Here is a 23,083-nt window from a genome sequence, read left to right as displayed (position 1 = left end):
AGAGCACCCTCTCTGAGAGCCATTGCGGTGGCCGCCTGTCCACCCCGGGAGCTGAGCCCAGACGACAGATGCGTGACTCCGACGGGCCGCTCAGTCTCAGCACGGGGACACACGTGAGCACTGGGTTTAGGTGCCAAGATGAGGGGCAGCAGGGACGTCAGTGTGGCGGTCTCCACACTGAACATGTCGCAGCCTCCTGGAAAGTGGCTGACCCTCAGGGCTCTGAGATGGTGGGGAAACCTCAGCCTGCTCATGTGTCCACCCAAGCGAACAAGCAGAAGGAAACATGAGAGAAACAGCCACACTAGCACCCTCGTTCAGACAGGCCCTCCACAGCTAACACCGCTTCCTGGGGGGCAGTCGTCACCCCTGCGGCTGCTTCCTTCTCCTTGGAGGTCTGTTTGCCCTCTGCTCCTGTCTCCGAGTGGAGAAAGGATGGGAGAGTCTCAAGGCAAAGAGCTGGCAGCCCACTGCCTCTCAGATAGGGTGAAACCAGAGCACATGTGGTGCTTGTCTGCCTGTCCGCAAACCACCCCCCACCCCTCAAATGGAAGGCTCCCATGCTCCCCACAGAGCCAGTTCAGGATTTCATCACTTTCACCACCCGGCACATCTTCTCTCTGCTGCCAGGACCCCTGCAACCCATCATGGTGGGAATTCGTGTCCCCAGGGTGCTGGGGGGCGCCCCATGCTCCTGCTGAGACACCGCCTCCCAGCGTATCGTCCTCACCTGGACACTAACTGGCTGAAGGAATGGAAAGAGGACAGCTGGAAGAAGGAGTGTGTGGGGGCTGTGGGGGTTTTCCAGCCTCTGTCAGGGCATCCAGACTATCAGTTTGAGGATTTTGTGGCCACACCTCTGGGGCAGTTTCGGTCCTCCAAGCGCAAGCCCTCTGGTCTGCTGCCCTCCAGTGGAGACTCCAGCAAGCATCCCGGCTTCCTGAGCTCACTCTGCCAGGCCCCGGTGGTCTGTGCGCACACTTGCCAGGGTTTGTCAGATGGAGATGCTACACTCACCGTAAAAGGAGAGGCACCCCCAGTCCTCACTTCCCCCTAGAGTGTCGTATCCTGACATCACCCAACTGGGCAGGATGAGCCGGGACTCCAGCAGGACCACCAACATCCCGCCAGGTCCCCGCCATCTTCTCCAGCCTCAGCTCCAGGCCTTTCCGCCCTCACTGTGTCCCACCCACATGGCTCCTCCGGTTCTTCACAGAGACCCACCTCCCTCCTCATCCCGTCACACCCTCTACCCCCCACCTCCGCCTAAGACTCCCTCAGCCAACCAACCTCTCTTCGTCCTGCAAACCTCAGCTCCGCGTCCTTTCCTGACTCCTGACCCTGGCTCACACCCCGTCACATGCGGCCGCAGCCCTCCGCCACCTCCATTGCTCATGGCATTAAAAGTTAGGAATTCCCAATCTCTGTGACTATTTGTCATCCAAATAAGACAGTAAGCCTCGATAGGGCAGGGACCAAGCTCAGTTTTACTCACCGTTTCTCTCCAGCCACTGTACCAGTCAGGCCTGCCCACTCGCGGTGGCCGCTCGCGGTTCTTGAACGAATGAAGGAGACGAATCCCGCAGTAGGAAGGGCGTGCGGCGGGCCAAGGCTCTTTGCAGACGTCGTCTCTCCGCGGTGAGTCCCTTGGTGGCCTTGGTACTAGAGTGCGGCCCGAGGACCCGCAGCACCAGAGCCAGCTGGGAGCTGGTCAGAGCAGACTCTCAGGCTGCAGCCGTCCTGCTCCCCGGGGGTCCCCGAGCTCACCCTCGAGTGAGGACACGCGTTCGTGCACCCGGAAAGGCACGTCACAGGGAACCGGCCGCCGCTTGTCCCAGAAGCCTGCTCCAAAGTCTCGCCGCTTTCCTCTTCCCGAGCATCACCACCTAGCATCCTCTAAGATCCTGGGGAGCCCCAGAGCAACAGCGGTTGTCAGAGCTGCGAGGTCCTTCAAACCACCTTGAAGCCTCAAAGGGTCTTTCCAGCTCACACTCCTCCCAGCGCTCCCTGCAGGTCACTGTACCGCGGACCGTGCAGGGAGCACGCCCTCGCGGCCGCCTAAGGCGCCTGCTTCACGGAGTTTTATTTTATATTTTCAGCTATTGGTCTGCCAGAGACACGACTTCCTTTGGGCTAGAACATGAAAGCATTTCAGGACACGGGTCCACACGTGCCTAATAGTCTCCCTAAAAACCTAGATACGAAGCGCGTAGACGCGACTCCGAGTGCCCGGGCGCAGCGTCCGCCTCCGCCTGCCGCGGGGCCTCCGGCGGCGCCGGTCTCTGGCCGCTCCACGCGCGTGTGCAGCCGGGGGGTCGCGCCCTCCCGAGCGTAAAGGCCACAAGCTCGAGTCCCCACGTGGAACGCGCTCCAGACGCCCATGCCTCTCCGCGGCGTTTCAGAGGACACGGGCGTCCCCCTGGGCGGCGGGGCTTTGAAGCGCGCGGGGATCCCGTCTGCGAGGAACGAACGGCCGCTCTGCGCACAGAGAGGCTTCTCACGTTCCAGCGGTGCCCAGCCGCGGCTCCTCTGCCCTAAGAGCGCACATTCCGCGCTGCCGTCATTAGTAGCAAGGCCCTCATCCTTGACCCCTTTCCGAGAAGGGAAACCGGAGGGTAATGGCCGTGGACTGTTTTCAGTGATTCCCGCTCCCTGAGCGTGTGGCCGCAAGCATGGAGCGCGAGTGCCCCCACGTGGCTCCGAGGGGAATTCGTCCGGTAAGTGTCAGCGACTCCCAGTCGAGGGGGTCGGGGTGGGCAGGGCGGGCAACCAGGTCCCTGCGCCCGCGAAGCGCGCATGCCAGCGCGACCGTCGATGTTTGTCATACGTGTGCGCTTGACAGACAGGTCCCCCGGGACGGGAACCTTCGCAACTGGAACAGAACCTGACGCAGGCACTCAACATGCACGAACTAAATGGGTAAATGAAAACAAACAGGAGGAGGAAGGCGGGGGAGACCGCGGTAGAAGGCTGCAGCATGCCCGGGGTGAGGGAGACACCACGCTGCCCAGGGTCACGGAGGCTCCCGCCGAGGACGCCTGGACAGAGACTGGGATCAGGAGGAGGAGCCAGCCGTGAGATGGAGGCCTGAGAGCTCCTCGGAGCGAGGAGGGCGCCTGCCGGGCAGCAGGAGGCCGGCACAAAGAGAATGTCAGCTGAACAGCGGTCCCCTAAAGACGCCCACGACCCACTCCCCAGGACCTGTGCGAGTGTGAGCTCACTGGGCAAACGGGCTCCGTGTCACTGAGTTAGGACCTCAGATGGGAGATGATCTTGGGTCATCCGAGGCCCAGTGTCATCACAGGGTCCTCACAAGAGGAGAAGGGTCAGAGTCACAGGGGACGTGAGGTCGGGAGCAGAGGTCGGAGGGCCTTGAGGGAGCAGCCAGGAACCTAGGAACTGCCAGCCTCTAGAAGCTGGAAAAGATGTGGAAACGAATTCTGCCCTGGAGCCTCCAGAAGGAGCCAGCCCTGCTGACAGCTTGGTTTTTCACTTCTGACCTCTGACAAATTTGTTTTATGCCACTAAAAAAAGAGAGAGAGAGAGAAAGAAATTGCAGGAAATGCAGACTAGGCCAAGAAAACAGAAAGAGCAAAGACTCTGGAGTGTCTGGGAGGTTGGTGCCTCTGAGGACCAGAAAGCAGGCCGGAGAGGGAGGGAGTTTGGAGGCACCAGCCACGTGGAGGAGTCCGTGTGTCCCTGTGATCGTGGGAAGGCTGGGTTTTATTGTGAGGGCTTTAAGTAGTGTACTTATATAAATGACTTAAACTTTAAAAAGATCACTTGTAAGGCTGTGTTTTTATTTAACAGAATTTTGTTTCTAGACCTAGGGAAACACAGTGGACCTGAACTCGGTTATGAAACAGAGGGAGCTATAGCCCCTGCACATTTTCACTATACAAGGACACCGTGGGGGGCCTGGTTTTGCACACAACCACTGGACCCAGGGGAGAATCCTCTGATGAAATCAGCGCTTAATCATATTGGACAGAAAAGGCTCATGTGAGCAATCTTCCAAACTTGAGTGATGATAGGGTAATCCTGGGGCAGCTTGCAAAGGTCACGGGGTCCCAGACCCATCCTCTGAAGATTCTGACTCACTAAGTAGGGTAGAGAGTCTAGGAATTTCTACAGTCAACTGCACCCTAGGTGACTGAGAAATAGAAAGTCTAAACAGACCAATAACAAGTAAGATCATTAACTGAATCAGTGATCAAATCCTCCCAACAAAGAAAAGCCAGACAAGATGGCTTCACTGGTGATTCCACCAAGGACATAAAGAAGAATCAACACCAGTCCTTCTCAGAGCCTTCCAAGAGTAGAAGAGGAGGGAACGCTTCCAAACTCACTTTATGAGGCCAGAATTACCCTGCTATCAAAGCCAAAGACACCACAAGAAAAGAAAAGTATAGGGCAATATCCCTGATGAACGTAAATGCAAAAATCCTCAACCAAATATTTGCAAACTGAATTCAACTGTATGTTCAAAGGATCATACACCGTGATCCAGTGGGATTCATTCCAGGGAGGCAAGGATGGTTCAACATCCACAAAGCAATGTGATGCACAACGTTAACAAAATGAAGGATAAAAATCATAAGATCAGCTCAACTCATACAGGAAGAGCATTTGACAAAATTCAACATCCTTTCATGATAAAAACTCTCAACAAAGTGGGTATAGAGGGAACATACCTCAACATAAGAAAGACCATTTCTGACAAGCCCAAGGAAGTTTCTTTCTAGTACTAGTTTGCTGACAGTTTCAATCAAGAATGGCCACTGGATTTTGTCAAATGCTATGATTCTATTGGGACGATCATATGAGGCTTCTAGACCATCTGGAACATATGAAATAGAGTTATAATAAGTGTTTTAATATCCTTTTCTGATAATTCTATTGTCCATGTCATTGTCTGGATTGGTTTTGGTTGATTCATATTTGTCCTCATTATGCTCACATTTTTCCTGTCTCTTTGAGTGTCTTGTAGTTTTTTATTGGTTGCAAAGCATCATAAATGTTACATTATTGATTGTTGGATATTTTTGCATTCTGTAAATATTCTTGAGCTTTGTTCTGGGATGTATTATTTGGAGACAATTTAATCCCTACAGGTCTTGATTTTAAGTTTTTAGGCAAGATTAGAGCAGCTTTTAGGTCTAAGTCTAATTTTGCACCATTTCTGAGGCAAAATCCTTGTGTGTACTTCACCTGATGCCCCTGAATTAGGAAGTTTTCATCCTGGCTGGTAGGAACGGGAGCTGTCCCCAGCCATGTGCGTGCTCTGAGATTTGTTCTCTCTAATCCTTCAGGGAGTTCTTTCCCCGGCTCAGATACTTTCCCCGCATGCCCATATCAGCATCCAGATGAGGACACAAAGCAGGACCCTCTGTGGGTCTGCGAGGTCCTCTGTCCGTGCAGCTCTCTCCAAGTCCTCCGCCCTGCACGCTCTGGTTGCTTCTGTTCCCATGACTATGTCCATCTCCTCAACTCTGGGACTGCTGGGCTCTGTGGGGCCACCCTCCCTGAGCCCTAAGCTGGAACATCTGAGGGGCTTTCCTCATTTGTTTTCCATCTCAGAGATCACTGGTTTTCATGGTTTGAAGTTCAGTGTCTTAGAAACCATTGTTTTATCTATGTTGTCCAATATTTTCCTTGTTTCAGTGGGTCTGGAGGGGTTGGGGTAGGGAATCCAGTCTCTATTACTCCCTTTTGGCTAGAAGCAGAAGTCTAGACTTCTCATTCCATATAAACAAGTATTCTTTGTATTTAAGCCACTTTGATTTAGATTTTCTGTCATGGGCAATAGAAAAAATACCCTGACAAATACAGCCACCCGCAAGGAATGGTTTCACTTCACTTTGTTAAAGTGTCTTAAGTTATGTCAATTGAAGATTCCCGTGGGTTACCAAGAATCTCCTTTAAATGCCAGTACTTTCAGTAGAAGGGAAGAGCCATCAACCCTTTCACACATTCGTGCAAATTGTTTCCGACTACTCTCCACCTAACAGCCTGCTGAGATTAGCCAGACTAAGAGTGGGATGCTTAGCTGCGGGAAAGGAAAGAAATTCTTGGTCAGAGGTTGGGAGAGAAAATCGAGCAAGCTTTGGTAGAATACTCCACCTGGCTGGGAAGAGGAAGGAGCTTTGTTCTGTGTGCGAATATTAGTGAGAAATAGTCAAAGAGCCAGGAAGATGCCAAATTGTCCGGCTCAATCACATAAAACTGCCATTTTGTAAGTCAAAATGTAAAATATCAGTAATTTCACATGGTTCCACAAAATGCTTTTTTCAACATTTACAATGAGCTGACTGGCCCACTGCATAACACCTCGCTCCCGGGATGGAGAACACTGGCTGGTGCAGGCTAGTCATCCTGTGAATTAGTTTATTTATTCACTCACGGTCTTGACACTAGGGATAAAGCCATCAAGAAGACAGAAGAACTCTCATGGAACATGTGGCAATACCTTAGATAGGGTAGTCAATAAGCTGAATTTTTGCAGAGACCTAAAATTAAGTAGGAGCCAGCCATTCAAAAACCTGGAGCAAAAACTTTTCAGGCAAATAGAATGGAAAATATAAAGGTCCTGTTGATGAAAATAATCCATAACCAATCTCTAAGTGAAAATTTGGGTGAGTTTATTCTGAGCTAAAATGTGAGGACCAAGACCCGGGGCCTTTCTTCCCAAAAGAAGAAAGGGCACCAAAGAAGTGAGACGTGCAGAGTGGTTATATACCCCCAAACAGGATGCTTTACATTTGATTGAAATGTCCCTCCCACAATAGTCACAAGATTGCCCTGTTGGCAGAGCACTTGATGGACACAGTAGATAGTGGGTCTGCTATCTCGGAGGGTGCAGGGTGCAGCAGGAAGCAAGTCTGTTGTCTTGAGCTGGGTGGTCACAGGTGAGCGCAGCAATCAGTTCCTAGCCTAAGGAAAGATGCTTAATCCTTAAGGAAATGCCAATGTTGGGAGGGGGAGGGAAGTTGCACCTTTATTTCAAGGGCCTTTGTTCTTGCCATAGGGAATATCTAAAGCAGATATACAATGCATGCTCAATGGCCTCGGTCAGGCCCTTTTGGAAAAACAAGGTCAGGCTGAATTAGGGTTACACCAAATGGCTTCCTCATATACTCCACTATATCCTATTGCTTGCCATTTCTATTTGTCAGTCCCAATAAGAGTATGAGCTTGGTGTCTTTGTGGAATAGACAGAATAATGATGTGGCTGGAGCAATGTGGACAGTCATTTAAGAAAGGAACAAAGTGGAGGCCGGCCCCATGGCCGAGTGGTTAAGTACACGTGCTCTGCTTTGGTGGCCCAGGGTATCACCAGTTTGGATCCTGGGCTTGGACATGGCACCACTCATCAAGCCATGCTAAGAAGGCGTCCCATATACCACAACTAGGAGGACCCACAATTAAAAATACACCACTGTGTACCAGGGGGCTTTGGGGATTAAGAAAAGAGCAAAGTGAAGAGTCAAGAGAAGAAGCTTATATTTTATTCTCAGGGACATCAGATGCCATCAGGAGTGAGGAAGTCACATGGTTGGGTCTGCCTTCTTCAAAAATGACTCCATCACCTGGTTAAATCAGACACAGAGGGACGAACCTGGGAACTTAACTCCTCACTTTCCACTTCCCTGTTTACATACAACCTTATATTTAAAGTTGTCTGAGCGTGAGATCTCATTTTAGAAACACAAATCTGCTCCTAAGTTGGAGAATAACTCTCTTAGTTTAAATGAAGAGGAGGGAGGGAAGCCACCGCCACCCTGGAATATATTGTATTTAGTGACCCATCGAAAGAAGTCCAATGGGACTATGAGCACGAGGATGTCGAAGGTTTCTGAGAGTCTCAGAGACAAAAGACAGTGCAGCTTTGCCGGGAGTATATAACACCTCGTGTTCCTTCTTCCCAGAGGGAACAGCATTATCGCGCCACCTTCCTCAGCGTTAGCTTCTGCTTTGAAAAGGTGAGACACCACAAAGACCAACCATTGATGAGTTTTCTTCTCCGAAAACACTTCAGTTCAGACCTTCCCTTCCCACCTCAGGGGTCGTCATCATTTCAAGACCACTTGATATAAGTATATCATGCCTCTGGAACAAGGCTGACATCAGGACACAAATTCCTTATATAATTTCAGACTATAAAAAACACAGAAAGATCCTCATTTCATTTTAGGAAGACAGCACAACTTTTTCTGACATTTAAGAGTGCACGATATGTCAACCGCTCTAAGTGCTTACATACATTAACTCACTTAATCCTCACAGCAGTCCTGGAAAGGAAGTGTTACCAGTATTCTCATTTTACAGATGAGGAACTGAAGGAAAGTGAGTGGTCCAGGGGCACGCTGCCAGTCAGTGGGGCAATGGCATTCAAACCCAGGCGTCTGGTCCCACAGCCTGGCACCAAAACCTGAAAATGGTCATTTACAACTAGAAAACTATCGATCAATGTCCCTTATGAATACAGACGCAAAAATTAACAAAGAGAATGCAGAAATGTGTCAAATAAATACGATGACAAGCAGGATTTATTCCAGAAATTCAAGAATGATCAATGCTACGAGATCTTCCAACATTAAAAAGTTACATCAAACAATTAAAAGAGGAAGAAACAAATTATGATGAGTAGATGCTGAAAAGGCAATTGATAAAATTTAGTAACTATTTCTAATAAAATCCCTATAAATAAAATTCTTAAATATGTCAAAAATTATTTGCCAAAGAGAAATAATAAAGATAATTTAAAACAGTAAATAGTAATGCTTTTTCCTCTAAAATCAGGAACAAGACATAACTGTCATTATTCTTCAAATTGATTAGTGTTTTATCTTCTCAAAATCATGAGAAGATAAAATAATCAATATATTAGGAACATCATCATACAGACTCTTTTTTGCTAAATGATTGAATACCCAGAAAAGGCAAAATATTTGTAAAATAAATTAAGTAAATAAATCCTGTTTAAGGCAGTTAAAGATAAATACGATTTTTAAAAATAAAAAAAAAATGTCTATACGTTAGCAATAACCAGCTAAAACTGAAAAACAGAGAAAAATATTCCATTTGTCTAAAGTGATACAAATTTAAAAATCAAGTTAAAATAAAAATACAAGATGAAGAGCCAGCCCTGATGGCCTAGTGGTTAAAGTTCAGTGCACTTTGGTGGTCCGGATTTGGTTCCTGGGTGTGGAACCTCACCACTTGTCTGTCAGTAGCCGTGCTGTGGTGGTGGCTCACACAGAAGAACTAGGACTTCCGACTAGAATATATAGCTATGTACTGGGACTTTGGGGAGTAAAAGAAAAAAAAAGAGAGAGGAAGATTGGCAATAAATGTTAGCTCAGGGAAAATCTTTCTCAGCAAAAAAAAAAAAAAAAAAAATGAAAAGAAAAACAAGATGAATTTTAAAATGTAGTACCTTATTGGAGGACATGAAACAACATCTACACAAATAGAAAAATATATTGTCAAACTCAGAAACAGAGAGTGGGTTGGTGGCTGCCTTGGGTTGGGGGTGGGGAAATGGGGAGATGTTGGTCAAATGGTACAAACTTCCGGTTCTAAGATGAATAAGTTCTGGCATTTAATGTACAGCATGGTGATTATAGTTAATAATACTGTATTGTATACTTGAAAGTTGCTAAGAGAGTAGATCTTAAATGTTCTCATCACAGGAACAACAACCAAAATTATTATAATTATGTAAAGTAAAGAGTGTGTTAACCAACCCTGTTGAGGTAATCATGTCACAATATATATATGTATCAAATCATCACACTGTACACCTTAAACTTACATAGTGTTGTATGTCAATTGTATCTCAATAAAGCTGGAAAAAATAAAATAAATAAAATACCACCATTTGGGAACTGTTTAAAACTCTCATAAATATTTAAAGTTAACACAAAGTAAATGTGCACAATGTATAGAAAATGACAACTTTCTAACATAAGAAGCAATGGAAACCAACTAAAGCATTCATTAAAAATATTTGTTCTAGGGAGTGACATCACCATCATGGCAGAGTGAGCTCTCCCCACGGACTATCCCCTCTAAGATACAATGAGAAGGCCATTCATACACAAACAGAGGACATTCACACAAAACAAAAGATGCCTGAGGGACCCACACAGCTGTACGTCTGAAGGTGGAGGTGCTGGACCCCCCTGAGGAAGTGGAAGGAGGTAAGGAGACTCTTCACTCCCTCTCCAATGGCAGGAATCTTGGGACTGGGTGCAGCTCTGAGAGGAAAGGGGGAAGGGGCGGCCCTCCACGGGAACACTGTCACTCTCTGAGTTCCATCACAGCCCTTGGGAAAGCCCCACACAGAGGTAACTGAGCTATCATGGGGTTTCTTCACCAAGCTCACACCCCAGGATAGCAGATAGTGAGGGCGCAGCCAGAATGCCCCCAGGATCATGCAGGACAAAGAAAGCGCCCCTCCCCCCACCTGGTGCTCCAGCTCAGCGGTCAGCCAGAGTGCACACAGATAGAAAAGCAGTCAGTGGCTGGGTAGTAGTGGGCTCCAAATACACAGCTCTGACCCTCACCCAGTAGTGGCAGGTGGAAGCTGAAACCAGAAACTATCACAATGCAGAGGCACAAATACACTCCCTCAAGAAGTATGAAAAAATATATTAAATCTCAAGACCAGAAGGAAAATGACAAGTACCCAGAAATCCATCCTGAAGGCACAGAAGTTTACAATCTAAATGACAGAGAATTCAAAATACTTATCATAAAAAGACTCAACCAGTTACAAGAAAATACAGAAAGACAGTTCAGTGAAGTCAGGAACTTCTTCACAAGAGATTGAAACTAGGGCCCCAGCCCAGTGGCATTTCAGTTATGTTCACATACTCCACTTCGGCAGCCTGGGGCTCGCCAGTTCTGATCCTGGGTGCTGACCTACACACTGCTTATCAAGCCATGCTATGGCAGGCATCCCACATATAAAATAGAGGCAGATGGACACATATGTTAGCTCAGGGCCAATTTTCCTCAGCAAGAAAAGAGGAGGACTGGTGGCAGATGTTGGCTCAGGGCTAATCTTCCTCAAAAAAAAAAAGAGAGAGACAGAGAGAGACTGAAACTATAAAGAAGAACCAATCAGAAATGTTGGAGATGAAAAACACAATGGATGAAATAAAGAAAAATCTGGACTCCCTAAACAATAGAGCCGATATTTGGAGGACCAAATTAGCCATTTAGAGGACAGAAATATAGAAATACTTCAGATCGAGGAGGAGAGAGAACTAAGATTTAAAAAGAAACAGATAAGTTCTCTGAGAAATATCTGACTTACTTAGGGAATGTAACATAAGGGTTATAGGTATTCCAGAGGGAGAAGGGGAAGCAGAAAGGGATATAATCAGCTTAGTCTAAGGAAATAAGAGGCTATCAGAAAATGGACTATCTCATCTATGAGATTTTTTTATACAAACCTAACGGTAATCACTAAACAAATAATTAGAACAGAGACACAAATGATAAATAAGAAGAAAACAATCATAGAAAACTACCTAACCAAATTGGTAATCTGACATACGTGAGACAAGAAACAAAGGAAATGCAGAAGAACCAGAAAACATGAAATAAGATGTCAGCATTAAGCCCTCATATATCAATAATCACTCTAAATATAAATAGGTTGAATTCTGCAATCAAAACACAAAGTGGTGGGATGGATTAAAAAACAAGACCTAACAATATGTTGCCTTGAGGAAACACATCTCAGCTCTAAAGACAAACACAGGCTCAGAGGAAAGGCATGGAGGACCATACTCCAAGCTAATGGCAAGCAAAAGAAAGCAGGTGTAGCCATACTTATATCAGACAAAGTAGACTTCAAGATAAAACAGGTAAAGAGAGACAAAGAGGGGCACTATATAGTGATAAAAGGGACACTCCACCAAGAAGACATAACACCTATAAATATTTATATACCCAACACAGGAGCACCAAAGTGCATAAAGCAACTATTAACAAACCTAAAAAGAGATATTAACAGCAACACAATAATAGTAGGGGACCTCAATGCCCTACTTACATCAGTGGATAGATCATCAGACAAAAAGTGAATGAGGAAGTAGTGGAATTAAATGAAAAACTAGACCAGATGGACTGTATAGATATATAGAGAACACTCCACCCAGAAACAGCAGAATATACACTCTTCTCAAGTGCGCATGGAACATTCTCAAGGGTGGACCAGATGTTGGGAAATGAAGCAAGCCTCAATAAACTTATGAAGATTGAAATCATATCAAACACCTTTTCTGACCATAATGCTGTGAAACTAGAAATAAACTACAAGAAAAAAGCTGGGAAAGGGACAAAGATTTGCAGACTAAACCACATGCTACTGAACAACCAGTGGATCATTGAAGAAATTAAAGGAGAAAACAAAAAATATCTGGAGACAAATGAAAATGAAAACACACCATACCAACTCATATGGGATGCAGCAAAAGCAATCCTAAGAGGGAAATTCATAGCAGTACAGGCCCATGTTAACAAACAAGAAAAATCTCAAATAAGCAATATTAAACTACACATGACAGATTTAGAAAAAGAACAACCAAAGCCCAAACTCAGCAGAAGGAGGGAAATAATAAAAATCAGAGCAGAAATAAATGAAATTGAAACAAAAAAGACAGTAGACAGGATCAATGAAACAAAGAGCTGGTTCTTTGAGAAGACAAACAACATTGACAAATCCTTAGCCAGACTCACTAAGAAAAAAAGAGAGAAGGCTCAAATAAATAAAATTAGAAATGAAAGAGGAGAAATTACAATTGATACCAAAGAAATACAAAAGAGAATACTATGAAAAACAACTTGGACAATCTAGAAGAAATGGATAAATTCTTAGACTCTCACAACTTCCGAAAACTGAATCAAGAAGAAATAGAGAATCTGAATAGACCAATCACAAGTACAGAGATTTGAAACAGCAACCAACAATATATATGCGTTGAATATATAAACCTCCAAAATATAAAAGTCCAGGACCAGATGGCTGCTCTGGAGAATTCTACCAAACATTCAAAGAAGATTTAGTACCTATCCTTCTCAAACTATTCCAAAAAATTGAGGAAGATGGAACACTTCCTAACACATTCTACTAGGCCAACATCACCCTGATACCAAAGCCAGACAAGGACAACACAAAGAATGAAAATTACAGGCCAATATCGATGATGAATATAGATGCAAAACTCTTCAACAAAATATTGGCAAACTGAACACAGCAATACATTAAAAAGATCATACACCACGATCAAGTGGGATTTAAACCAGGGACACAGGAATGGTTCAACATCCACAAATCAATAACTGTGATACACCACATTAACAAAATGAGGAATAAAAATCACATGATCATCTCAATAGATGCAGAGAAAGCATTCAACAAGGTCCAAAATCCATTTATGATAAAAAAAAAAAAAAACTCTCAATAAAATGGGTATAGAAGGAAAGTACCTCAACATGATAAAGGCCATATAGGACAAACCCACAACCAACATCATACTCAACGGGGAAAACTGAAAGCCGTCCCTCTGAGAACAGGAACAAGACAAGGGTGCCCACCCTCACCACTCCTATACAACATAGGACTGGAGGATTTGGCCAGAGCAGTTAGGCAGGAAAAAGACATAAAAGGAATCCAAATGGGCAATGAAGAAGTGAAATTCTCTCTGTTTGCAGACGACATGATCTTATATATAGAAAACCCTAAAGAATCCATTGGAAAACTGTTAGAAGTAATCAAGAACTACAGCAAAGTTGCAGGGTACAAAATAACCTCACAAAGTCAGTTGCATTTCTATACTGTAATAATGAACTAACAGAAAGAGAACTCATGAATCCTGGCTGTGGGAGAAACAGCAACACGTACTGGATGCTGATTTAGAGCATGTACAGCTTTCTGGAAAACCTTGTCCCAGCCCTGCACGGCATTGCCACCTAGCTGGCTCTGTAAGTCTGCCAGCTCCTTCTGGGTGGTGGGAACATGGTGACACCAGGGAATTCCGTTCCATGGGCCCATTGGTGAACTTCTTTTGCTGAGAAGTGAGTTCCTTGATGGGAAGCAATGCTGTGTGGAATGCCACGATGGTTGAGGAAGGCTGCAGAGGAAGCCCCCTCTTCTGAGAGAACTCCCAAGTGGTCACAAACAGGATGTTGGTAGAAATAGGGATGCTTAGGGCCATTCTGATGAGGTCTCAAACAGAAATAAGGAACATATTTTTCAAAACTGGAAGAAGTTGATCCTTGCTGTAGGGTGGCAAAGAGCTTGGCTGGAAGTCCTGGTGTTGTGTGGAAGGTAGGACTTGTGAGCACAGCAACAGGTATTTGGCTGAAGAAACTTGTAGGCCTAGGGCTGAAGGAGCCGTGTGATGTCTCTTGAATGTCAGCGGTAAAATGCGAGAAAAGAGAAACGACTTAAAGATGGAATGGTTGGTCAAAAGGGAAACAAAGCTTAAACATCTGGAAAATTCTCAGCCGCATTGAGAGATATAAGAAAATATGTTCAGAAGAGAACAAGGATGTGGCCAAAGGACCTTTTGAGATTTGCCAGCCGTCTAAACAGAAGCCAGGACCTATTGTCCAAGACAATGACCCCAAAGGCGTTTTGGAGGTCTCCCAGGCTGGCCCTCCCATCACAGGGTGCCAGGCCTGCAGGGCAGAACGATTTCCAAGGAGGGGCTGCCCCTGTTCACATGGGGGCTCCGCTCCCCAAATTCCTGCGCCACGCTCCCCCGCCACCCTGGTGTGGCCCTGGCAACCCAGGTGAGATGCGGGCCCAGGTGCAGTTCTTGAGGCCCAACTGCTTCCCCAGAGGGTCCAGAGGCAGGCGTCAGCCAACGGAGACTGCTCTCGAGTTTAAAATTTGGCAGTGTAGAGGCCGGCTCCGTGGCAGAGTGGTTAAGTTCACGCGCTCTGCTTCGGTGGCCCAGGGTTTCTCCAGTTCAGATCCTGAGGGTGGACATGGTACCACTCATCAAGCCAGGCTGAGGCAGCGTCCCACATGCCAGGACTAGAGGGACCCACAACTAAAAATATACAACTATGTACCAGGGGGCTTTGGGGAGAAAAAGGAAAAATAAAATCTTTAAAATTTTACAATATAAAATGGCCAGTTGACATAAAGGATTCAAGAGTGAGAGCTGCTGAGCTTTTTTCCAAGACGTTATTAAAGCTCCGCATAATTTGGGAATCATGAAGGCCGTTCATTCTTCTCTCATTACCACAGCAGTTCTTTTCAAAATAAAGTAATTTCTGACCGTTTTCCCTGAAACCTTAAAGACACACAATACTTTTGGTATCTTCAACAAGAATAAAATTTTTAAATGGATGATCAATAAATATATGTCAACTCTAGTCATTGTGGTAACTAAATAGGTATTAAAAATGTTCAAGGAAAGTCACTCTCATGTAGGAGATGATGAATTTTAGCATTTACTCTGTCAATCTGGCCACTCCTTCCCTTATAATAACCATAGCAACCTGACTAATGAATATTGAAGAAAGAAATCAATACTTATGGGGGAAAGAATTGGGGTTTATAAATTTCATGTGGTTTGAACCCATGTCTTTCTAGATCTAAAGTATTTTCTTTTTTTCTTCCTCCTCAAATCACTGTCTGCATGAAATGATTTACAGTAAACACCTGCAGAATCAGTAAGTAATACAAATTGGCAATGAGTGCTGCCAAAGTTGAGAATGCTCATTGTGTTACGACTTAAAACCAAGCAGACTGCCTGAGTCGAAACCCTGACTCTACTGCTGTGTAGCTTAGCCGAGTTGCTTAATAACTATCTTCCAAATATCCATGTTTTCATCTCTAAAAGAAGGAAAATTATAGTGTGGATTCCATTTAATCAATGAGATGTCAATAAGGCACTTAACTTTGTGCCTGGTTCTTTATATGTCTGAAAAGCTAGTTGTTGTTATTACATATATAAGTAATATATTTGTATTACCACTAATATATATCAATAAAGTATGCTTTTCATGAAGAAATTGAGTTAAATTTTAACTCAGATCAAAGCCTGTTTATTGCAGTTATCATCCTTTAGAAGGATATAGGAATTCTACCCAGTTGTACAAATCGCAGCATCAATTTTTAATTTGGTACAAATTGCACACCCTGGTCCTTTATGAAGTTTTTTTGTATTTGCTTGAGTTTGGCAAAAGAAGACACTAACAGTATGTGATCGCCATTTTAATCCTAAGAAGCAAAGAAAGAGAGCTCCTTGAAATCAAATTCCCATTTAACACTTTTCAAAGGTCTGCATATGTTAACATCGTTGATAGATCTAAAAATATCAGTCTTCCCAGAGTCCCTATCACAGCGCTAGGCCTGGTGGTGGGACGAAAGGCCCATGAGGTACCACCGTGTCCTGGGTGTGAGGCCTCGGCTGGTTTACCAGATTATTTTGAGAATCAAGTGAAGTCCAGACGGTTCTGATCATCCAATATTGCTAACTGAGGTTGCATTAGGGGGCAAAAGTCATCAAAACACTACATCATTCACTAAAGACTGTTTGTAAAATTGCTCCTACACGTCTCTGCCTGCTTAACGGCTGCATCTGTCATTGCCCAAGTCAGAGAGGCAGACACCCCTGTCTCGGTGATTAATGGAATTGCAGTAAAAATCAGTTAAAAGAGATCACAAGTCCTGCAAAAGGCGCAAGATTTGATAAAGTGGATAAAAGTCATGTTGACGAACTGCCCAAATTTCATGCAGAAGCATCAAGAAATAGGAATCTGGCAGAACTGGACCAGGTAAAATAGAGGAAGAGAAATCGACAAGGATGACCTCTGTTCCAAGGGAATAATCTGAACACTGAAAGACTAACAAAAGCCTCAGATAGTTTTACAAAAACATTTTTTTATTATGCTGTGAAAATCAAGCGTGAACAGAAGAATATACTATAATTCTATCATACAAATTGTGTTCCACCCAAATTAATGCAATTCATTTTTTGGTTTGTTCCAAGAATTAGCATATAATTTCAATTACAAGCTCAATGGCATTAAATATAAAACTTGTCATGATTTTTAGTTTCATCTTTCAAAATAAAGTCCTAATCATTTTTCACTCTTCACTCTTAAATTTTGATCCTTGTTTTAAATAGTTTTATTTCAAGTGCCTACTTTTAATACCAATTATCCTCAGATAACAAGGATATATACTAAAGAGCTTCATTAAACTAGAGTATTGTAACGATTTAATATTACTAAATATTTGGTGATTTAAACTTAAAAGGATCACTAAACAGGAAAATCTGCATCTTTCTCAACATCTCAGTGATAATACTGCTACCCAAAGCACCGTTCCCAGCCTGACCTCTTTAGACTCCTGTGACAATTCTCAGTTGTTCGACCTAAAAATCCAGACTCTTGGTTTGGATCTCAAGCTCAGGCCGGGGCCCCACACACACCTGCCCTCATCTGCGCAATACTTTTCCCTCGTGCGGGCTTATTAATAAAAGAGAAAAGCCCTAAAATAAAGGTGATAGTCCCACTATTTCAAACCCCACTCAATTTCTGTACAGTAAAAATAACTAAAAGAAAAAAACCTGGAGGAGGATCTACAAATCTAACAATAGATCAATTTCTGCATTGCATAAAGCAGCATAAACCGCGCTGGGCCCTCTCTGCACACACACTCCCACACATATATGATCAATTTCTACATTGCATAAAGCAGCATAAACCGCGCTGAGCCCTCTCTGCACACACACACACTCCCACACATATATGCACACACACTCATACATGTATACACCCTCACGCACTCACATTCACACACCCACACTCTCAAATGGAAGTACACTTAGAGCAGAAACATTTTCTGTCTCATTCACAGGTAATGAACATTTAAAACCATGAAATACAACTTAGAAAAAGAATTCACAAATTCAAATGGCTGCACACCAATGCCTGGGCCAGGTGTAAGCAAATATGCACACATCTGTCAGAAGTGGGAGCTGTGACAACCTGGAGAGCCCATCCCATCCATGTGGAAATGGGGTGTCCCCAGATCTTTTCACTTCTGGAGAAAAATGGAAAATGAAATTTTTATGTCAAATTTTTAAAGATATATAACTTTTTACAAATTACTGTGGCCAAAACAGAACAGATTGCTGGTGAGAATGAAAATCGATACAATGCCTAAAGGGAAGAATTTGGCCATATCTAGCAATATCGGCCATGCCTTTACCCTCTGACCCACGGTGCCGCTTCTGGTTATCTACTACAAAGATGCTCCAGCACAACTCTCCGAAACTTTCATTTCACAGGACTTTCATTCCACAAGACTGAAAAGAACCCTCATGCGCATCAAGATGGTGTGTTGAATGTAGCCCAGACTGTTACATAATCTATACCCATGCAGCTGTGAAATGAGTGCAAAAAGTCTTACATTGCTACACAGTGTGTCTGGGATTTATGATTTAAAGTTCAGAAGAGCACATACAGTATGAAAACTTTCGTGGAAGGGAGAATATAAATAAATATCACATACACTCAAATACAAGCACACATACACATGTGCTTACATTTTCAAAATATATAAAAATGTGCATTTTTATTTTCCAAGAGAAACTGTGGAAGGATAAACCGAAAACTAATAAACTCGTGACCTAGGAGGAGGGGAAGGAACAGAAATAAATCTTGACTTCTCTAATGTAACTCGTTTTCTGGTTTTGGCTTTAGAATATTTCTCCCCCTTTTTAAAAAAAGTAAATAAAAAAGAAAAAGGCCCTTTAAAAAAAAAACTGAAATAAATAAACCTAACTTTGTACCACGCTAATGATAGAACCAGAGAAGAATTATTTCAAGTGATCTGAAAACACTTCATTTTGACTGCACACCGTTAGTGGGAAAGAAAAAACACACGCATGCAGAGAAATCTCAAACTACATTCAGTGTTACTGTCATAGTGGTAACGTCGCTAGTGTTACTCTAGATCTACGATACGCAGTAGGATAAAGCAATTGAGTAATTATATTAACATTGTTAAAAACCAAGATTCCAGCATAAGATGTAAACACTGACCAAATAATCTCATTTCTATTTCTGAGGGAAAAAAACGTTCAAACCATATATTCAAAAATGTTCATTGCAGTTATGTAAAAACTGTGAATAAATTGGTTAACAATTACTTGAAAAATACATCATCATTTTTAACTGAGTGTGTGACAGTTAAATGATCACCCCCAAACCATCCCCACCCCATCCCTCCTCTTGTGCTGGTGGGCCCCCAGGTCTGTCAGGGGCAGCAGTGCACCCACTCACAGAGAGAAGCCGTGACGCGTCCAAAGTCAGGCCCGTCCATCTACAGCGACTCCCTCTGTCACTCCCGCAACGAGGGCCAAAGGGTCTGAGGAGACTGCCTCTGGGTTGCATCCACCCCGGCTTGAATCAGAAGTTGATCGTGAAGAACGCATTCACCATCCCGGCAGGGGTGGGGCGGTGACACCGCTTCTGAAGGGAGCCCTCAGCGGCAGAGGGGCTGGCCGTAAGCCCCCTGGGTTGGGGGGCAGCGATGACTGAGTTGGGAACCAGAGCTTTAAGGCATCATTCATTGATGGCTCTGTGTTATGACAAAGTTTACCTTCCTACACCGCCCCGTAACTGCAGGGACTCAAATAATGAATATCAGGTAACCAGACTCCCTATATTCACTCCTCACTCATCCTTCCTCCATCTGTTCTGGTGGCGCTTATAGAACAAAACTGCCAAAAGTTGTCTTAGAAAGGAAGAGGCAATGGTCGCTCCACCTCTTAGTACCTGGCAACTATTCTAGAGTAAGAGGTAAGAACGCGCCCTTATGGTACAATTGCTGGCCAGAGAAACTCCTTAGCTCTCTTAGGTTAACGTGTCTCTCGAGTATTTGGACCTTCGGGATCTGGGCCATTATGGGCTTTTTTTTGCAGCTGGTTTTCAGTCTCCTTTTCTTCCAGCAGCTTTCTTTGGTCAGCTCTACTCCCCTCCCAGATACCCTCCCTACAAATCCAACCCCAACATCACCAGTCGCTATTTCCTGAGCTCCACACTGGGGCATAACACAACATGAATCCTTGAAAAGGGAGTAAGTTTGTATATCTCTGAAAACACAAAATGTGAACTTACAGAATAAGTGGTAGCAAGGCTATTTAATAAAATACGTTTAATTCAGCACATACTAGTATCTTCGCATCTCGCACCACAGCAGGTGTTGGGGATAGAAAGTTGAAGATAACATGGCAAACACACACACAAAGAGAGATGCTTTTTAAATAATTTTCGTTTTCCATCTATTAGGATTTGGTAAAGCTGGGCACATCTTCCCAAGTTAAAATTTAAGAAGAACATGACAGTTTGAGTAGCATATGGAAGTGGAAGAACATGGAAGTTCTAAGCATTTGGAAATAGATTCCCCTTGAAGAGCTAAACCCACTCTGAAAGCTGCACAAAGAGGAGGACATAGAAACAACCAGACAAAATGAAAGAATATGTCAGACAACACAACGGCCCATCCACACAATGGATCACCAGGTAGTTGCCGAAAGCAGTGCAAAACCATCGAACAAAAGTAATAAAAAGTGAAAAATGGGTATGAAACAGAATTATAGTATAATCTCAGTTTTTGAAAAAACATTTGTAAAGATATACGACAAAATGTCAACAACGGTTTCCTCTAAACGGTAGGAAAATGAGGGGACTGTGTATGTTTTTTTTTAGATTGGCACCTGAGCTAACATCCCAGCCAATCTTCTTTTTTCCTTCTTCTTCTCAAAGCCCACCGGCACATAGTTGTATAATCTAATTGCACGTTCTTCTAGTTCTTCCGTGTGGGACGCCGCCTCAGGATGGCCTGACCGGCAGATTCGAACCGGCAAAACCCTGGGCCGCCGAAGCAGAGCAAGCGAACTTAACCACTCGGCCACGGGCTGGCCCCAGACTGAGTATGTTTTAACTGTTCAAATCCTGAAACTTTTAATATATAAAGTACATGACTTTTTTCACTTTTGGGAAAAAAAGCAAAAAGCCAACGTTAGCCAAAAATCGCTCATCAGTTCACTCTGCCGGGCTGCCTTCAGTGCCTGGAATGAACACCGTTCTTCCTAACGATTTGGGTTCCCATCTTTCACGCCTAGAGGATTATCGGCGCGACCCTCTCACCTGACCCCCAGTTCTCCCCGCTACTTGGGGAGCTCCTTAATCTTTTACTCCTCATCTAAGAAGCAAACTTATTTACAACAGCCAAGACATGGAATCAACCTCAGTGTGCATCAACAGACGAATGGATACGGAAAATATGGTATCTGTACACAATGGAATATTATCCAGCCTTTAAAAAGAAGGAACTCCTGTCATTTATGACAACACAGATGAACCTTGAGGACACCATGGTAAGTGAAATAAGCCAGACACAGACAGACAGTGTGTGGCAATAGTTACATGTGGATCCAAAAATGCTGAACTCATAGATACTGAGAGTCAAGTGGTGGGTGGCAGGGACGGGGGGTGGAGAACTGGGAAGCGGTGTGCAAGGTGTGAAAGAAAGCGTACAAAGTTTCCGTGATGCAGGATGAATGAGCTCTGGAGATTGATCTTAATGTGCAGCATGGTGACTATATTTAACAAGACTATACTTCAGATTTGCTGGGAGTAAATCAAATGCTTTTACTACACACAAAAATATAACTGTGTGGTGGTGGATATGTTGAATAGCTTGATTGTGGTAATCATTTCACTATGTATATCAGAACATCTTGTTGCACACAGTATATACCTTTCTTCCTGTCAATTAAACCTCAACGAAGATGGAGGAGACATGAGTTTGGTGGTTAAAAAAAGAGCTGGTGCCTGGCACTCATAGTGAACGCTCATTCGTGTTCTTGTTGAGATGTTTGTCAGATGAGTAGAGCTTTGTCACAACCGTGGTCTCACCCTCCCCTTTATGGCATATTGCAGTGTGGAGCATGGACTTGAGTGGGGCAAGAATAGATTGTCATCGGTCCCTGGGCACGCACTCCTGCTGCCAAAACACTCCTGAAAATGCCACTCTGACCCGGCAGTGGCTTCCCACTGTGCTCTGAGGATCAAACCTGTAAACAGGCTTTGAAAAGCCCCACCTGAGCGCCTCCACTTCCCGCTCTCCAGCCCTGTTCTCACCATGGTTGTGTGCTCCCCTTGCTCAGATTCTTCCTGCACACCTTGAGATCACTGCCATCCTCCCGGGCCTCTCAAGTAGATCTGCTCTGTCATGTGCTCAAAGCTGTCTGTGTGTCCATCTTAGCACTTACTAGGCATCACACTCATTTCTGCAGTTACCTGACTGCCCATCTCCCAAGACGAAAGGTTCCTGGGCAGAGCTAGTGCTCGTCATTATACCCCTGAGCACAGAGCTTAGAATTTATGGAATGAACCGTCCACATTCTAAAGACTACTTATCTGGAATGGTCTATATTGTGCTTCTTAAAGGCAGGGAACTGAAAACCAACTAAATTCAACGTTCCTCTTCCACTTGCAATGGCTGAACCTAAGGCAACACAGACCTCGTGTCTACTAACGTCATCTTAACTCAGTGAATCACAGCCAGCAAGCTGCCTGATTGTCCACACTCCTTTCCTACTCTCTAAAACACTCCAGAATATAGGTAAGATAGAGTAAATGGCAAACTCCAGGAGGAAAACACTGTGACTTCGAAACAAGCAGACTGTAATGCTGTAATATTCTCCCTGCCTCTCCCCATTTCATCCACCCCAACATACCCCAGGCACCCCCCACACCCCACCCCTATTTGTAATCCCCACTTGTCTTCCTCCGCAGGGTTCCCACAGGAAAATATAACACCAGGGACATGAACGAGCAAAAGGACATGATCCTTGCCCCCACACCAGTTAGACTAGTAAGGGAGACAATCACAAACGCAGACTTACCATGCTGACCAGGGCTATGAGGAAATTCAGTGATGGGCCACAGTAGGGACATCTGACCCAGTGTAAAAACCAGTTCCTGAGGTTTAAAGGAGCTCAAGCACTTTAGTAGGATTTCCTTCAAC

At 44.4% G+C, this 23,083-nt stretch overlaps 1 protein-coding gene and 1 long non-coding RNA gene across 3 annotated transcripts in view; one reads left to right on the top strand and one right to left on the bottom strand.

Moving 5' to 3' along the window:
• Positions 1 to 2,658, bottom strand: part of ADGRD1 (adhesion G protein-coupled receptor D1) — a 171,982-nt gene extending 169,324 nt beyond the window's left edge. The window contains exon 1 of one of the 2 annotated variants that reach the window (XM_070627345.1): positions 1,496 to 2,658. The gene's annotated coding sequence lies outside the window, so the exon portion shown is untranslated. The remainder of the gene's footprint in view (positions 1 to 1,495) is intronic. The other variant, XM_070627348.1, reaches the window with a different exon arrangement.
• Positions 2,251 to 21,850, top strand: LOC139084486 (uncharacterized). The gene is made up of 3 exons (XR_011541901.1): positions 2,251 to 2,717; positions 10,022 to 10,205; positions 20,338 to 21,850. It is a non-coding gene; the product is annotated as an uncharacterized lncRNA (long non-coding RNA).
• The last annotated feature ends 1,233 nt before the right edge of the window (positions 21,851 to 23,083 follow it).

The sequence above is a fragment of the Equus przewalskii genome, chromosome 7, assembly GCF_037783145.1.
Source record: "Equus przewalskii isolate Varuska chromosome 7, EquPr2, whole genome shotgun sequence".
In the NCBI taxonomy this organism is placed as follows: Eukaryota; Metazoa; Chordata; class Mammalia; order Perissodactyla; family Equidae; genus Equus; species Equus przewalskii.
Note: the sequence above shows the minus strand (reverse complement) of the source record. Positions and strands in the feature narration are given on the sequence as shown.